Here is a 12115-nt window from a genome sequence, read left to right on the forward strand (position 1 = left end):
AAACATACTGTTAAGGGGAAAAAGGAAAAATAAAATCCAAACCCTGACATCTGAGACAGGATTTACTAAGGAATGCAAAATCCCAGAGCTGTCAGGATTATATCACCAACTTTTGTACTATGGAGAGCTTCCAAGCACTGGTAAGAGCACTTTGACCCCAACCTTTCTGTGCCCTGCCAATAATAGTGAAAACCTGTTATTTTTGAATATTTTACTCATCAGTAGTACAGTTAAAACTGTCACAAGATTGGATTTCTGATTGACTTTCCACTGTAGCCTGTCTGCCTCCCCAGTTTTTCCCTCCTTCATCTAATTCAGAAAGGTTAAAAAGGAAAAAGACCTTCCAGAATTCACTAAGAAAAAGAGAACTGACATTTCTCTGGGTGTCAAACCAATAACAGCAGTCAGAGTACCCACAGAATGCAGCAATACTTGAACACATTTCCTCTCTGATACATGCCTCTCCCACTGGAAGAGGGACCAGACAAGATCACACCATGAAAACTCAACAGTGCAACTAAACTGACTTTTAATAGAAATCAAAAAATTATTAACAAATAAAAGACGCCAGTAAAGTACCAAAAACAGAAATACTGGGGGAAGAAAGAGCTAATGAAGGCTTTGCTCAGCACTTCAGTTATTTCAGGGAAAAGCAGAGCATTTTGTTCTTCAGTGATTTCTAGGTCACACAGAGACACACAATTTTCATGCAAAGACAGGTTCTGTTTTTACTTCAAACAATGTAAAGCATGTTTGGACCAAAAACACTCAATAACAATTTTCCATTTAATAGCTAGATATTACTAGTAACGGTTTGGTTTTTTTAACAGTCAAACTGATTGCCTTTGTAATGTCTTCAGCATCACCTGACAAAGAACCAGTGAAACTTGGCCAAAAAGGCTGCTCATTTTTCCCACACAGCCAGAAGATCCTGGCAGAGCACGCATACATGGAGTATTGCAAGTTTCTTTAAAATTTTGTGGATAATAAGACTACTGCTAGAGGCTGAATACTAATTGCCTGAAATCAAAGTAAAATAAAAAGCAACCCTCATCGCTGGTAATTGGACAGCTGGTCATTTCCTCTAACCTGAGAAAGAATCCTTGGGTCGAGACAGCTTTTAGAAACACAGAAAAAGCACATTCCTGTAGGAGACAACACAGCAGCAGGGCTTTGAGGATAGAACCTGGTCTTTATTTAATAGACAGGCAGCTATAGGAGAGAAATCCAGCAGATGTGCAAATGTGCCTGCAGCTAATGAGTGCATGTGCAGCTCGGGAGGGTTACAGATCCCCACATAAAACCTAAAGCTAACACTTGAGTTAGATTCTAACTGGGGGGGGTTGTGGGGTAATAATGTGTAAATAATTCATAAGATTCTTAATTGGTATTTCTTTTTGTGTGGCAAGAGCCTATTATCATCATGGGTGGTCACTTGTTTTTTAATCACCCTTTTTGTTATAGTTGTGCATGATATCAACTACCCAGGCCTGACACTACAACAATCCAGTAATTAATTCTGCAACAGCACTTGCAGCCACACAAATAGTACAAATATTTCCTCCAGTTACACCAGTAAAGGCATCATGTTGCACAACACCTTAATTCTGAGATAAAATATGCCCACATTTTTTGCACTCTGAGGTCCGTCTGGTTGCCAAACCACTAGCTACAGGGTTAAATATAAAATAATTCAGGGGCAGTCGATCTAACTGCTTTTTCAGATTAAGATGCTTTCACAGCAACAGTGAAAGAACAGTACAGGAGAGTACATCCATGCACATTCTCATCCACCCCAATATTAAACAGAGAATTCACCGGTGTTATGAAGCGTACTCTCTAAGCATCATTCTGTGGATATATTGTAACCTGACAGTGTCCTTTTTAAAGCCCATATTTAGCTTTTTCTTAACCTTTCAGAAAACACAGAAGTGGTAGTTTAATGCCAACTAAAGTCACAATGTTAAAGGAGCTCAGGGAGAGGTAAAGCCATAAAAGCAGGCAAACCTGGACCTTGATTGTTTCAGTTCATCAGGTCAATCTGTTCACTGGTCTCTGGTGTTGACCATCTGGTTTCAGAAGCAGCACCACTATGTAAATAAAATTTTACTCAGAGTGTATAACTAATACACATCCCCAGCTTTGCCTCCAGTCTAAACTCACACCTAGACAGAATGGGAAGTGGTATTAGAAAATTATTTCAGATATGAATATATTCTTCTCCCAATATGTGTTAATACAGTAACTCTGTGGATACACAGTGATTGAAATAAGCTGAAGTGCCCTTCAGACCAATTTACAAACTGCCCCAATCCTGCTCAAAGACCCCGTAAGTCAATCCATGAGTATCTTCAGCTCACTTGCCTGAAGTTGAGTGTGTGCCTAACAGCTTGTAAGAGTTGGGCCTGAACAACAAATTACATTCCTTATGCCTCTGTGATTGAGCATGGAACTGTTTCATCCTCAGACATCAACACAAGGCAGCCACTCGGGCGAGAGAGTGCCTGACCTCATGATACAACCGGGAGAATTGCAGGTAGGGTGATTAAAATTACTCAGATGGAATGAGTTTTAAAATATGAAGCTTATAAATTATGGAGTCGTGCCAGTGCCACGGGGACAGGCTACACGGCAACTCTCATACACCTGCTCTCAGTTTCACACTGTAGTGGTTTGAAAGCAAAACAAATGAGAGGCTCCAAGTCAGAGATACAATTTAATAGGAAGAAAGGAAAGAAAGTAAAATAAAATAGATGCAATAATACAAAAGACCACTGACAGAGTCAGAATACAACCTGAGCGGAGTGATGGAAGCAGTCCACGTGAGGTGGTCTTCCTGAAGCAGTGATCCTGTAAAAAGGTCTGGTAGCTCAGGTCCTCTGGGAATCCACTGGGTAAGCGCCCCTCTGGTGTTCAGAGTCTCAGCTTATATCCAGGCTGGAATGCTTGGTTCCTCCCTCTGGGCGGAGCATCTCACAATGGGATGGTGAGTCATGTGATAAGGCCTGATGGGCCCATTAACAGGGGATAGTCCAGGAGGGGGTTATCTGTGAGCTGTGTAGCAAAGGTGCTGATGGGCCCATTAACAGAAGATAAGCCAGAGTGGAGGAGGCAGGGAGCACTGCCTCACCTGGTTTCAACAGTTCATGAAGATGGTGATAGAACATACTTCAACCCAGGACACACACAGACATGGCTGGAACGTAAAAGTTGGAACCTTGGCATCAGGCAGAGGAGAAAGCAGCAGAGGGGTGGACTTCCTGCCAGCACCTTGATAATGAGGGCACAGAAGGAACCATAACCGGGGGAGTTATCAAGCTAAAAGCATTTCTTTTAGCTACAGTATTCATTGCATCAAAATTAAAAGGATAATTTCGTCAGCTGATGAGAAGCAAAGTACGGGACTGCCATCTACTGGCACCAGTCGTATCTCAGCCATGAGGAAGCAGCAATGAAATGTATATTTGGGAGTTCCTGCAGGACTTGGCTCTTGGCGTATTTGCAGGTGGTACTACGCCAAAAAACCCGCACTGTGCTGCACCAACAAGCCACATTCTACCTACAGCAATGATATTAAAATGCATCAAAAAGTACAAAGACTCTGATCCCTCCTGACACGTACTGCAGACATAGCAGGGACAAGCTCCAGTTCTGACAGAAAACCAAAAGCAGCAGCAAGCTGCAGACCCAATGTCTGCTCACATCTGCAAAACTTGAGGCAGGTTCTACCAGAGGCAGTCGGCACAAAAATCCAGCAGAACAAAAATGTACTAATCAGCCTGAAGACTATTTTTCTCTCAGGAAAACCAGCACCTTTTAATACACACTCATGCTGTGTATTCTTATGACATGCATCTCCACATAAGTTGGTGAAGCCTTGAACTCACTGTTTTCTTCTGAAATTGTGAATAAATTCGAAGGCATGTTAAGTTAAGGATACTATAAATTCACTGGCTATTTTGGCCCAAAAAAATTTAATGTCAAGATAATCAAGTGCATGCAACCTCTTCTGGTATTCCCTAGGTCTTCCTTTAACTATAAAATCATTTATGGCTAAAATTGGGCTGTCCAATGGTTCTATTAATTCATCATTACGTACCAAAACATTCACTCAGCATTGTTTTCCTCTACTAATGTAATGGAAAGTCATCTGCTCAATGAAATTTACTGCTTGCCTTTTTTTTTTCCTGTGTATACAAGAAATTGTTGTGCATTCTGTATTAGGTGTTTATTATCTAGTAATGATGGCTTGCTAATTAAATTGGGGTTTAATGGCATAGTTAAATTCTAATTTATGTTTTTGGAGCTTTGTTTAATTCATTTAGTTAAAATGTAATCACTTTCTCACTATTATCTGATATTAAATAGGAATTTAAAAAAAATCAACTCCTCATATTCAGCTGATTTTCTTTTATTAAATCTTGTTAATTATTGCATTTCCCTGAGAAACTTTTTTAACCACTCTAAGCTGATTTGAGGGGAGGAGGCAGGGGGACAAGCTGTGTCATTTCTTTGGATTCAGCTCCCTGAGCAGAGTACTTACTGCAGCTCGCTGGGATCCCACTGCACAAATTACTTGTACACACAGCATCCTTAGAGGTGTGACTCAAAACTGACAGATTTCTTTTTTTTTTTTTTTTTTTTGCAACAGCTATCCATGAAAACAGCCTAGTAAAGAAAACAGAACAGTTCTTTACCCTTTCCTTCTTGGGCTGTAAAAAACTGCCCCCAAGCAAGTCTATTTCTAGCAGCTTCCATAGGAGCCACTTTGGAGAGCTGAAATGAGACTTTGGGAGTGACTGCACCTCCAGGTCTGCCTCAGAGTAATGCTCCTCCCTATCTTCTCACCAGAGCATGTTCTGCCCTTAAATCTTTGCTTTTGTGATAACAGCTTTTTTACAGGCAATCCAGCAGGAGGTGAAAAGGAAAGTACTTATTCCATGCATTGTGTAAGATGCAGTCAAACCACAAGGACTCTGGAGAAAACTGAGTTCTACAGAAGACTTCATCCAGTAATTCATGTAGTCCTACTACACATCTTGAGAAAGACATTTTACTGGGTTACTAAGAAAAACACCGAAGCAAAAAAAAACCCCATAATTTTGAAAGCTATACACTAAATATGTGGTAAAAAATGGATCCTACACTTTCAACATTTGAATTTTGAGTCAGCAAGGCTGTCTGTAGCCTGGTAACACCAACTTTTCCTTTTCAGTCTATTCAGAAAGATGGCTCTTTTTTTTTTTTTTTTTTTTTTGCAACCCTATCATTAAATACATGTAAGTCAAATGAAAAGGCACAGATACTTAAACTACCACTACCACAAAACCAGAACTACTGCGTATAAATAATCCTGCTCCACTACAAAAAGAGTCAAAACTTTTTTGATTTCCAAATTTTGGTATCATTTCATTTCATCTTCAGTATCTTCATTTTTAGAAGTGACCCAGAGAGTCCATCAAACTGGATTAACCCTCTGCAATCTGCTGCTCCTCAGAAGTCAATAAAAGCTCTTTCTGGAGGCATGAGATATAAGAAAAGGCCCTGAAATTAATTACAGGCCTATATCCAGTCTAAAGACAGCTGCAACATGTGCACTGTTTTGTTTTCTGATGTTACAAGGACAGCTTCTGTGTTTTAGGACTCATAAGTGTAAATTCAATTTTGTACTACACTAAAAAAAAGAGCCAAATTATAATTTTTGTTACAGACATGCAGTAGAGAAGACTTAAGTTTTTTTTATCCTACTCTTGAGTTGTTATTATTAAAGCTGTTAACATGGGAAGAATTTGCTGTTTTTTAAAACTGCATGTCATTCATCTCTAAAATTATCCAAATCCCTATCTCAGTGACTGCCTTTAACAGCACTATGAATAAATGAAAGCTTATCAATGATCCTTTGGTAGCATTATTTCAAGAGTTAAAATCCTCCCAGGAGCAAGAAAATAGGATGTAATTCTATGAATCTATTTTCAATATAAGATTAAAATACCTCTCCTTAATATATTTATATATATATTGATTTAATTTTAAAACTAGTTCTATTATATTTTTTTAGGTTTAAATGCATTTTAAGACATGGGAAACAACATTAATTTGTTTAGCTTTGACAGTTTTAACTTACTTCTAATAGGCATTGCCATTTTCCAGTTGCACACTATGCAGACAGCATGCAACACTACAAACTCTCCATTTACCTTTGTGACAGATGCCAAAATGACTTGGAATTAAATAAGCCCAAATTTCTTCTAGTGCATAGAGGAAAGTTCAGCCCACAACCACAACTGAAGTCCATTAATTAAAATTTTAGAAAAGGGGAAAATACTTTCAGTATTTTAAATACATGGATTTATCTTAGATTTTCTAATAAGAACTTCTCCCCTCCAAAATTCCCCTCTGCAGTGTTAAGGTCTTGTGCTGCTGCATCCTAACAGAAATGCTATTATTTTAGTCTTATTCCCACCTACTCTGGAGCTGAAGTGGTCTTCATATTCTGGACTTCAACCTATGCCTTTTAAATATGAATAGTGTGCTCAAAAATATAGAAACTAAAACTAAAAATATGGATTTTTAAAATAAAATCTCCCAGACTACTGCAGTGATGTGGGATGAAATTATCATACCATTAATGTCTGAATACCTTCATTTTTTCAGTTCTTCCTGTAAATCATTCCTTTTGAGAGAAGAGATTTATTGTCATGCAATAAATGTGCACTACACACAATAAATGTGTATTACTTTTGCACTACAAAGGCTGGATTTATGAAGAAAATTTTATTTAAAGGAACAAATAGCTTTTCTAAACTTCAGAAAAGCATGTTTTAATATCACATATTGTGGTTGGTATCCTGGATTCTATAACTTTTGCACTTCAGAACAGAAATTTACAGGGAGATTTCTCCATTGGGAACTGGTGAAACTCAGACATTACACATTCACTAACCTCATGTAGGTATTCAGTGCACTGCAGCACAGACTTCTCCAGCCATGGACTATGTCTGGCAAAATAAGAAGCTTTCTGCCAGGGCTGCAGTGGAGTTCCACATGGGGAAGAAGAGGACCATGAAAGAGAGTTTCTTCTGAGCTCTTTTTTTTTTTTTTATGGCAGTTATTCATAATGCTTCATGAAACTGAAAAGCAACTGTAAATCCTGGAGAGAGAGAGAGAGATTAAAAGGCAAGTGAAGCAGTCAGGACCAGAGATAAAGATACCAAATCCATTTCAGGTCCACATGGATGGCATGGAAACAGATATGAGCTTATATGGCAGGTATGTTTACAGGACAGCACTGAAAATTTAGGGGTTTATAAATTAACTGTGATTTGAAGCCAGAATAAAATCCAGCAAACTGAACCCAAGTAAGCAAACAAAAATGATAAAAATAAGATCAGATTAAGAAGAATTAAACAGGAAAGTGACTCTTAAATGCAATTCAGATCCATTACAAAGTAGTCCTTTTCTAGTCACCTGTTCTTTTGAGCAATGAGGGAAAGCAAAATGCTGCATTTTCCAAATGTCTAATTACAGCTGTTCACAAAGCTGATTATATATTACTATCAGAAGCTCCAGTTTCCTGAAGAATAGAAAATTCATGGACAAGAATGTGGTTATTATAATTTGTAGTGTTCATGTGTTATTGGTTGCACAACATATCACATCTTGCAGAAATCCTACAGAATCAGACCTAGAACCAAGCACTTATGGGAAGGGAGATCATTTCCACTACAAGCTGAGTCTACAAGGAACAGAAAAATACATGCTAGAGGAAACACAATATGTGAATCAGAAGGAGAAAAAAAGAATAATTTATATTGAAATCAGTTCCAGGCTCTATTTGCAATTTTTTTTTTCAGCTAAAACAGGGCACATACCTTGGCCTCTGTCAAAGAGTTGTAAATAGCACATGTGTTATATCAAGCAATAAATCACACAAACACGACAACAGCAAATGACATCACAAAATCCAATGCAAGGCTGGTTACCTCATCATTTTCAGGTTGGCCCAGAAGAAGAATCAGAATTTTAAGACCCAAATCTTACCAAGTCTCTCTCTCTCTATTTTCCTCCGCAAACAAAAGCCAGGGGAAATCTGCTCCAAGTACTAAGTTCTTTGACAGCACCAAACATTATTATATGACAATTAATACATGGTTTTAAATAATGTTGAGGACAGTTTCTAAGCCTCTGCATATAATATAGTAATACATAAAAAGTCACTGCCTTTTTCATTCGTTCCATGCTCTGCTATAGAAACTAAAACTCCTTCCACACACAAAAAGAGCTCAAAACATATGCAGACACTCGAGGATTTTTCAAAAGCTGAATTACCATAGTAAAAAACAAATAAAATAAGGAATGATTTTGAAAAATGGATGCTACTACTCTTCTAAATCACATTAACAACTAATAAGTGTCAAGGGCCTGCTATAACTTGGTACCAAAAGAGCATTATATACAATTGCGTTTGACTAATGGATATTTTATGCTAAAGGATAACTCCTAATTCTGCTGCAAGACGTACATACTTGCCATGCACTGCAGACATTAGGAGTGTTAGTTAAGATGTATGGATGGAAACCATCCAGGGGGAAAAAAAATCATGTAAACTTAAGCAAATCCACACGGGACATTGGAAGTAAAACTGTGAAGTTTCAGGAATAACCAGCAGAATTCAGAGTTAAGGAAAATAAATTTTGAACATTATCAGAATTTTTGGGTCTCAGTAAGGGATAGTATTTACAGGGACATGTCAATTCAATCTATCACCACAGAAAACGGATCCTAGGAGGGAGTCAGGAAGAATTTTCTCAGAATAGCATCCTAGTTTGTTAAACACAGTATGGCATGACCCCATTTTCATGCAGCCCAGTAAAAAACAGATTCTAGTAGCAGTGGGAGGTATATGGAGTATGAGATTTCCAGTTTTTCTACGAGACTCAGTATAAAAAGAACACTGGCATTGGATACACTTGAAAAGGGCAAAGCCCATCTTCTCTATTTCCACGCTCCCCCAGCCTCTGCAGTTTTTCAAATCTTACAAACAACATCTAAAAAGACAGTACTTCCTTCCCTTGTGAAATATGGGAAACACAAAAGCTTTTTCTTCACCCCAAGCACAGTCACTGGGATTCAACAGGACAAGTCCTGAAAACATGGCTTTGAATAAAACATTACAAGTAACTAAGGGTGCAGTCAGAGGCTGTGTCTATTAAGAGTATATACTTCATCTCCATCCCAGTAGCACCCTAGGATAAAATGTGTCTCTGCACTATCCCTTTTGCATTCCCTATTCCTCCTTAGGAATTTTCTCCCTCGTTGTTTGGAATTTAAACATGATTTCTTAGCATGCCTGCTTTTACCTGCTGCCTGCTGTGGCACTTGCAGGGCTCCAAGGTCTGCAGAAGGGAGGATTGAGGACTTAGCCCTTGAAAGGAGGCAGCATGATGCCCTGCACAGTTGCAAGAGGCAGAGGTGGTTGGGGTCTGGGCTGCCCTTCCCAAGACTAGAAGCACCTAAAGCTCTGAAAGAGGAGCACAAATTTTATTAAAAAAAAAAAAAAATGACAGGCTTTCAAAATGGCAAAAGGCCACGTATTAGGATGGAGAGACACAGGGTGGGTTGGTAAATCCTTTCCCAGCCTTAGCTCTGCCCTCAGCCGCCCCAGTCAGGCCAAAACAAGGAGGAAATCTGCGTGTGACTGATTCCAGTCATCCCTCTGAGCCCTTAGGGAAAGCACCTTTCTTTCCATCTCTTCATCCCAGGCTGCCCCAGCCTCTGCACATAAATCCTCAACATTTTATCCTCTTTCAGTAACTTGTACTCTGCTTCATATTTATCAATAATCAATCCCTCAAGGAAGGAACATGACTGTTTTTCCTCCTTTGTCTATGAGGGACAACTCAATTCCTGGTGTTACAAAAACAACAGTTACATCCTGATTGCATTAGTTTGCCACTATTTGCCTAGAATAGAATCAGCCCCTCGCAAAAAATGTTATTTTTTGAGGATGGAAGGAACAGAGTGAGTTCTAACTGTATTTGATATTGGCCTGCATCACCCATAACATCATTTCAGAAAACTCTGGATTCAATCTGGGCTAAGGCAATGCTCCCACAGTTGACTTTTCTCCTACATAATTCAAAATTTCCTGCATATAAGATTTGCAGATGAAAAGTTCCTTCCATACATACATACTACAGCAATCATTGCTTCCTCAATATCTGTTTTTCAAATTTGCCTTTTTTTTTTTTCCCTCAGTCAGGCCATATCCTGCCTGGATAGGTCAAAGAGACCACATTATTATCGCCTCCATGAAAGAGGCAAAAAATGTGCTATAAAGCTAAAATACCTTACCTCTCCTGTCTGCTGAGTTTCACATTTGCTAATGACTGATACAGAAGCAGGTGCTCTTCCAAAGCCATGGGAAAGCTCCGAGTTTGCCATATGACAATAATGCAAAGGCCATAATGCAAAGCTGTTAATGAGAGGGGAAGATGGGAAATTAAACACCTGTAATTAATTTCCTTCACAGAACATCCTCTGGCGACATCTGCACAAACCTCCCTGAGTCAGAAACCCATTTGTGATGTTTTGCACTTGCTTCAAAAGCCAGTTTTGCTCTGCAGAACGACACTGGCAACAGCGATTAAATGAAGATGGAATGCAAGGTCTTGCTGAGCATCCTCTGCTGGGGGTCAGCGCAGCCACTGTATTTGGGAACTTCAGGGAGCTTTTGTATTTTTTCTTTTCTTGTTTTCCTTGCCAATTGGTAAATTGTTCTGTTTGACTTGCTTCCCCTTTCCTTAAGACTGACGTTATCTGTATCAAAATAATAATAATATATTCATTTATTCATTTCTGAATGCTTCTAGAGCCATATCCCAGAATGTCAAATAATGTTGTAATAGAGATGAGGACAAAACAGAGGGTGCTTGACATCTAATATAGCAAGAGCTGCCAGCCTGAAATAAGTGAAGAAATGTACCAAGAATGTATTTTTCAAACACCTAATGTAGCTGCATAACAGAGAATTAGAATTAGGTGTTTTTCTGTATCTCTTATCTACGCATTTACAGAGGAGGAATACTGTTTGGAACATTCATCCCCTCTGCAGCTATTATCCTGCAGAGATTTTCTAGAAGTAGAGCTAAGCACAAGTGACCAGGTAGGACCAATTAACCAGACCCATTTATGGTAAAACACTGAAATTACACTTTCAGGGTACACCTAATTTGGCATCCAGATTAAAATGCAGAATAATTTAATGATTAAAAATAAAAACCAACAACATCCTTGAAATCCTCATTCATACAGCTATGGGTGGCAAACAGCAACAAGCCTGCTATACTTTCCTGCAGCACAAATCACTGGAAGAACAAATCCCCAGTTTGGATGACAAAACAAATTAAACTGACAGAGTAACCAAAGGAGGTTTCAACAACCTGCTCGGCCACCTTATTAAATATATTTCACTGTCACAAGGAGGTTTTATAATAGAAGTGTTCAGCAACATTGGCAGCTTATGTTAAGTGGTTCCAGTAACCTTCCTTGATCTTCTGCCTTCTCATTTTTCTAATACAACCTAATATACAATTTTTGTACTATTTTACTGAAACTGAGTTCAATGAGACCATGTTTTTGACTTTTTTCCCCCCACAATAATCCCTAAGCCTTTTTCTTGATCAGTGTGCTGGATGATTTTTCCATTTAGCAGGTATTCCCCAGATTATTTAGTTTCTTCTACTTTTAATAAGCTTACATTTCTGTACATTGAAATCTATCTGTTGGCTGTTGGCCTAGTCTCAAGAGAAACACTTCCTTCTAAGATTGATTGCACTATGCTCTTTTTTCCCTTTAATCCTGGCACATGGGCTCCTGAAGGTTTTGTTCTCAATATTCTATTTCAAGTCAGATTAAGTGATGTCAAGAGAACTGGCTCATCCACTTCAGAAAAAAAATAAATGGTTTAGGGAAAAAAAAAAAATCTTTGCTTCTATATGAATTTAAGTGTTCCTCAGTAACTAAAAAAATGAAGTTTATGTTTCATATGACATAAGAACTATAAATTACATATTGCCATAAATAACATGCATAATTTAACACCAATAGTCAGAAA

The 12115-nt window shown here is 38.5% G+C and overlaps 1 protein-coding gene across 2 annotated transcripts in view; it reads right to left on the reverse strand.

Moving 5' to 3' along the window:
• Positions 1–3130: 3130 nt before the first annotated feature.
• The window catches only part of CUNH4orf33 (chromosome unknown C4orf33 homolog), a 43795-nt gene continuing 34810 nt past the window's right edge, over positions 3131–12115 (reverse strand). For both annotated transcript variants that reach the window (XR_010721576.1, XR_010721575.1), the window contains 5 exons: positions 10354–10818; positions 9360–9520; positions 6944–7150; positions 4544–4668; positions 3131–3270 (listed from right to left, as the gene is read on the reverse strand). The gene's annotated coding sequence lies outside the window, so the exon portion shown is untranslated. The remainder of the gene's footprint in view (positions 3271–4543; positions 4669–6943; positions 7151–9359; positions 9521–10353; positions 10819–12115) is intronic.

This window comes from Chamaea fasciata, unplaced genomic scaffold (genome assembly GCF_029207755.1).
Source record: "Chamaea fasciata isolate MVZ Bird 193981 ecotype frontalis unplaced genomic scaffold, bChaFas1.0.hap1 SCAF_6, whole genome shotgun sequence".
Lineage (NCBI taxonomy): Eukaryota > Metazoa > Chordata > Aves > Passeriformes > Sylviidae > Chamaea > Chamaea fasciata.